Below are 6,967 nucleotides of genomic sequence, written 5' to 3'. Positions count from 1 at the left end.
CCACTCCTTTATGTTCTTCTCTGATTTTTACCTATATACTTATAAATATGCTTTTCCCAGGATTCAGCTTTTGCCCTCTACTCTTTCTCTCTCCACACTCTCCCTCAGAGATCTGATTTACTTTCATGTAGACCGCCAATTAAACCAACCCGTTAAAAAAACTCAGTCGTCCTTGATTTTTTCCCTAACTCCTTATATCTAGTTATTCACCAAGTCCTCTTGAGTTTTCCTTCATAATTTTTTTTCTTTCTAATTTCCCCTGCCCCTGCTGTAATTCAGATTCTGGCCATTCCCCTCACCCCTAGGAGAAGAACTGTCTCATGTCTGCCTTTGTATCCCTATCACCTATCACCAATCCTAGAATACAGAAAGCACTTAAAATATTTGAAATGTTCATGATGGACAACAAAGTTGCTTCCTAAAATGGTCTCCTTGCCTCCAGTCTCCCTTTACTAAGTCAACTAAGCCAACATCGGCACAATTGCATTTTGGTTCAAAAAAACCTTCACTGGCTCCCCAGTGCTACTGATCAAGTCCAAACTCCTTAGCCTGTCATAGAAGATCCTGTTTTGTTTCTAGCTTTATCTTAAACAATAACCTAAATACAAGAATCCACCCCAAACTAGTCAAGGATCCTCTAAATACTGTGTGCAGGTATCTGTCTTCCTACCTTTTTCTGACATTATTACCTCTGCCTTCTGTGTGAGGGTGTGTGTGTGTGTGTGTGTGTGTGTGTGTGTGTGTGTGTGTACACATTCCTGTACATACCAGTTCAAGGTCTTCCAGGAAACATTCTCAGACTAATCCAACTGACATTTCATAGTCCTCTGTATTTGAAAATGTATGATATATCCAGGGATTCTAAAGCATGAGAACCCCTCCTCCTCCTCCTTAGTGTGTGTGTGTGTGTGTGTGTGTGTGTGTGTGTGTGTGTGTGTGGCAACTGGGGTTAAGTGAATTGCCCAGAATCACACAGCTTGTTATGTGTGTGAGGCCGCATTTGAACTCAGGTCTTCCTGACTCCAGGGCTGCTGCTCTTATCAACTGCCCCACCTACCTGCCCCATGAACCTCTTTTTAATATGGAAAAATTATGGACCCCTCTACCACTCACAGGGCACATTTTGCTAGGGCTAAAGATCAAAATTATAATATGAATATGGATTTTCAAACCCTTTGCAACAATTCCAGAAACACCCTGGAGTTCAGATTACCACCTATTTGAGAATTAATCATGTGACACACATTGCATTTTCTTGTGCTGTTACTCAATGCTCATGTGTCATTTAATCTTTCATATGTTTTCATGTTCTAGTATTTGACGGTGAGTGCCATAAAATAACAGGTTCTTAAATATGTACATTGAAGTTACTTGGACAAGTGGAAAGAGAAACCAGGATCTTTTCTATTTCACAAAATTGTTGTTCAGAAATACACTATTAGGGGGCAGCTAGGTGGCGCAATGAATAGAGCTCTGGCCTTGGAGTCAGGAGGACCTGAGTTCAAATCCAACCTTGACACATAACATTCACTAGCTGTGTGACCTTAGGCAAGTCACTTAACCCTGATCCCCTCACCAAAAAGCAAAAAAAAAAAAAAAGAAATATACTATTAAAAGGCGTGATCATCAAAAGTTACAAAAGCAAAACTTTTCTTCTTTTCGCTCTCTCAATCTTCCATAACTTCTATAGTTTCAATCTCGCCATACTTTTCAAAGTAGTCTCTTAAATTACATTCTTCTGTATCTTCTGTAATACCACCAACAATTTTCTTCAGAGTTAGATGTGCACCATGTTTTACAGAATCCTCTCTGGAAACAGCTCTCTTTTCTTCCACTACACGCCCATCAACCTTAGGTGGCCCAGCACAAGCTGCTGCATCTACCTCTTCTACACAAGGATAAGCTGCGAAGCCTCGGGAACTTTTTGTTTGGGGATCTCGCATCACCACACAATCTCTCACAGTGCCAAATTTTTCAAAGTGTTCTCTTAAGCTATCTTCCACAGTTTCAAAGTTCAAGCCACCAATAAACAGTTTTCTCAACTGCTCTGGTTCCTTTGGATCATGAAGCTGCTTCCCCCAACCCCTTGAGGTGAGGGCAGCCAGAGTCAGGCACAGGGAGATCGGGTGCCTGTTTTACCTCCATTATGAGAACGTACCCAGATTACTTCTCTGGTAAAGTGGAAAGAGCACTGGCTTTCAAGACAAAGCACTTGGGCTCAGATCCTGCCTCTGATGGTTACTGCCTAGACAACTCGCTGTCGTACCGCACACAGCTCTGGGCCTGCAGTCAGGAAGACCTGAGTTCAAATCCAGCCTCAGACACTAGCTGTGTGACCCTAGGCAAGTTACTGACCATCTTTGCCTCAGTCTCCTCAACTATAAAATGGGGATAATAATAGCACCTACATCCCGGGGCTGTAGTGAAGGTCAAATGAGACAATAATTGTAGCGGCACATAGTAAGTGGTATATAAATGCTCATGACTTCTTTCATACCCGTACGCACCATTCAGAGGGAAAAACACAACTATCAAAATCACAGGCTTCTAAATTGACACTGGACTCTGGAGGTTTCCCTGAACTCTTAAATAACTGAGGCATTCCTCATTCCAGGAATGATCCCACATTCCCCCCCCACCCCGCCTCCCGACCCCTCCTCCACGGCACAGACCCGGTTCTCACCTACACTTCCCGACTACATTTCCCGGGATGATAGAGACAGACGGACCATAGTCAAGAGGTTGCTATAGTGACGGGCTTGGGCGGCACGTGACTCCACCAGAGTCCATGCTCCGCCCCGGCCTGGCTCAACACAAGAGGGCGTAGGTCTACACTACATGGACCCGCTGCAGCCACTGCTACTACTCAAAAGCTCCACTGAGGCTGGGAGCTCAAGTCTCAGAGTCCAGCGCAGAAAGGAAGCGGGCTTCACGTCCCCAGAGAACAGCGCCGCCCGGATTGCTGGGAAACGTAGTCTGGGGGCGAAAATGAACGCCCCAGGCCCCGGAGGCTTCTGGGAAGCGTAGTCCAGCGACAGCTCCTACAAGCGTCCATGACATCCTGTGTGCCCCAGCTGGAGATGTTTAAGCCCTTCTCCCTTTAAGGGAATTGTCCTCCTGGAGCTCTGTGTGTTAAGTGAGTCCTGGTTCCTCCACCTAGAAGAGGGGGGCCCCTCCCCCTCCCGCCTCCTTACCTCCTTGCCCACAGGAAGATGGAGGTGGGGATAAAGCCTAGGAGCCCCAGGATGGAGTTTGGCGCCGGGAAATCGGGCTGGGCCCGCGCCGGTGACGTCATCGCAAGGTGTGGGGGTGGGGGGCCCGCGTGTGGGCCTGGCTCGAGGAGAATCGGCTGCGGCCGACCGTCCGGCCCTTGGCTTCGGCCACTTCCTTGGAGGTGACCCTCCCGTCCGCGCTGCCCAATTCGCGGGGCTTTCTGTGGGCGCGGGAGCAAAGGTCCGCCCCGGTCTTTGTCGGGGCCCAACCGGCCCTGCAGTCCACCGGCTCTCTCCAGGCCTGGGGGGCAAGTGTTTACCTAACCTCGTCTTCAGTCCCTGGGGTTAGTTCTTCTGTTCCATTCGCCTTTTTCTGTCTACCCCCCCTCCCATACCAGGCAGCTTTTATACCTATTCCTCTGGGTTACCTTTTGAAATCCAGCAATAACAATAGCTAGTGTTTTAAAATCTGCAAAGAAAGCCCTTTCTAAAGAAATAGTAGCTCTTCTACACCACCACCCTGGACTTATCATCCCCATTTTACAGATCAGAAAACTCAGGCAGACAGAGTTGAAGTGACAGACCAGTAAGTGTCTGAGGCTGGATTTGCATGCAGGTTTTCAGGGCTCCGGGCACTGTCCATCACCCAGATGCCAGGGGGTAGTTATTAGGGAACACCAGCCTTTCCTCACTGTCTGTTTACTTTTTTCTTCTTGAGTCTCTTTCCTACCTACTTTCTGTTCAGGTTAGAGTTGGGAGAGCTGGTTCAGGTGTGGAAGAATTCACTTAGACCTTCTCTTTAGGCGTTGGTGATGAGTTAAGAGTGAACCCCGAGAATGTTGGGGTGCTACCCGAAATGATGAGGAATACACTTGGGGTCCTAGTGTCCAGAAAGAATGAACTCCGACAGTCTCCAAGTTGAAGAAAGGCATTTATTGGGGTGATGTACCCAAGTGGGCTTTTTTCCCTTAGGACAGAGCCCCAGTGGCCTCTACTCCCCATGGAAGGCAGAGCCCAGGCCGCTGGCCCTACTCCCCTAAGGGAACAGAGTGGCCCCTGTTTCCCAGTTGGAGGCTAAGGCGGTTAGCCAGGTCAAAGGTATGGTTTAAATACCATTTTATGGAATAGGGGGAAGGGGACAAGAGAATGGGAGGAGCAAGCATGGCTCCAAGATGCCTGGTAGTCCAGAGCTGATAAGCAAAGAGAGCAGAAGAGAGGAGGGGAAGAGTTGTTCAGCACACAGATAAGTCCACAGTGGGGGCTTCAGTGCACAGTCTTCTTTGATCACTTTTCTGGCTGGTCACATCCTGCATCTTGTGTCCCATTTCATGTCCTGCTTGCCCTATCTGCCTCAAGCACTCTTTTCTGCCTCATCACTTTCCATATGAATCTCCTTATGATTTTGTGTAGTAGCCTATTGCTACTATTATGGAGCCCAGAATTAAAACAGAAGGTAGATTGGCAATGGGAAATTTGCTGGGCTTCCTTTTTTGTTGGTCAGTCATTTCTGAATTTTCGTGACCTGGTGGACCATACAGGGTTTTCTTGGCAAAGATACTGGAATGGTTTGTCATTTCCTTCTCCAGAGGATTGAGGCAAACAGGTTAAGTGACTGGGCACTGTGTGCCCAGAGTCACACAGCTAGTAAGTGTCTGAGGACCTATTTGAACTCAGGTCTTCCTGACTGCAGGGCTGGTGCTCTATCCACTGCGCCACCTAGCTGCCCCCAGAAGAAATTTTAAAAAATTTTTTAGAACTTATCAAGGAGTTGTTATGTTAATAAAACTGAGAACACAACACGAATACCTTTGAAATGTAAAAACTATTCATACTGACAGAAAACTAAATAAGGATCTTAAATAATAGAATATCAGAAAAGGAAAATAAACTTGTAAAATAATTACCAAAGTGGAAAAAACATCTTAGTGTGTATGGATTCACTGAAGAATTCTATCAAACTGTTGAGACCCATATTATACAAAATATTCTCCAAAAATAGAGAAGGAAAGCACCCTACCAGAATCTTTTTATAAGACAAATATCTAAGCCGTAAAAGGATAAAATACAGGAGAATTATAGACCAATATCATTAATACGGATTTTTAAAAAACATAAAATCCTCTCAGACTATAGCAATTTATCCAAGAAATCATTCATTATGACCAAGTTGGCTTTTTACTAGGGATATAAGGAAAACAACACAATCATATTAAAAAGAGAAACAACCAAAGCCACATAATTATCTCAATATATGTAGAAAAAGTCTTTAGGGGCAGCTAGGTGGTGGAATCAAGAGGACATGAGTTCAAATCCAGCCTCAGACACTTACTTACTAGCTGTTTGACCCTAGGTAAGTCACTTAACCCCTATGGCCTCAGTTTAAAAAAAAAGCCTTTAAAAAAAATCTAACACTCATTTATGCTTTAAAAAAAAAGGAAATCATAAACATAGTGAAATCTTTTTTAAAAATATATATATATATAAAACTAAAACCAAAAGCAAGTTTCTTATGCAAAGGGGAGACATAGAACATTTCCCAAAAAAATATGTAGATGTAAATCAAGTATATCTACTCTTCCCACTATTATTTGATATAGTTCTGGAAATGCTATCAATAGCAGTAAGGCCAAAAAGTAAATACATAAAGGTGTAAAGATAGTTCAAGAGGAGATAAAATTACTTATTTGCTGCTGATTTGATATTTTACTTGGAAAATCCTAGGGAATTAGCAAAAAATAATAGCTCCAGCAAGCTTGCAGGATACAACCCCTCCCCCAAATCAACTGCATTTCTGTATAATAACAATCCAAGAATAATAAAGAAATTCCATTCCAAATAATTATAAAGTGCATAAAATATCTGGGAATCAATCTACCAAAAAACAGAAAAGACTTCTATCAATCCAATTGCAAAATGCTACTTAAAGAAATTTAAAACAAATTAAATATCTGAAGAAAAATCCAGTGCTAATTACTGAGCCATGCCAATGAAATAAAAGTAACAATAATGCCAAAGCCAATTAATATACTTAATGCTATACTAATCCAATTATCAGAGGTACTTTTTAGAACTTGATAACATAATCACAAAATTCATTTGATAAATCCAAAATATCTAGAATATCAAGAGAAATAATAAAGAGGTAGGGGCTATGGAGAAAACACTTTATTATGTGTTAATATGGTTTGAACCTAGCTTTATGTGGCTAATATTGTTTAACCCAGACTGTTAGGTGGGAGTCATGATATCTAAAGAGACCCTCCCAGGGAGCAGGAAGATCACTGTAAGGAATACTTGAATCCCATCCAGGAGTTGTTTTGGGCAAATCCATGTGTTGAATCCCATGTTTTGGGTCCATCCAATATCCTGTGTTTTGGCGTTGCCTAAGTTTTATTGAATGTTCATACTTACCTGCATGCATCACACACACACACACACACACACACACACACACACACACACGACTTAACAGAGATTGGGAGAGGATGGCCCATACCTGTTTCTGGCTCTCCCCTCTGCCAAACCAACTTCAAAAAATCCTTTCTACAAACCTGTTTAGGTTTCAGGGTTTCTTGTGGACTGACAGGGCAAAGGACAAATAGCACTTCCAAATCTCAAACTATATTAAAAAGCAGTGGTCATTAAAATCATCTGGTATTGGTGAAAAAAAAAGATAGGTCCAGTAGACATCTTTAACTCAATATGTCCAAAACAGAGCTCATATTTCCCCCTAAACCTTCCCTCCTTCCTTCCTT

The sequence above is a fragment of the Phascolarctos cinereus genome, unplaced genomic scaffold, assembly GCF_003287225.1.
Source record: "Phascolarctos cinereus isolate Bilbo 61053 unplaced genomic scaffold, phaCin_HiC Scaffold_4;HRSCAF=312, whole genome shotgun sequence".
Taxonomy (NCBI): Eukaryota; Metazoa; Chordata; class Mammalia; order Diprotodontia; family Phascolarctidae; genus Phascolarctos; species Phascolarctos cinereus.
This window is presented reverse-complemented; position numbering follows the sequence as displayed.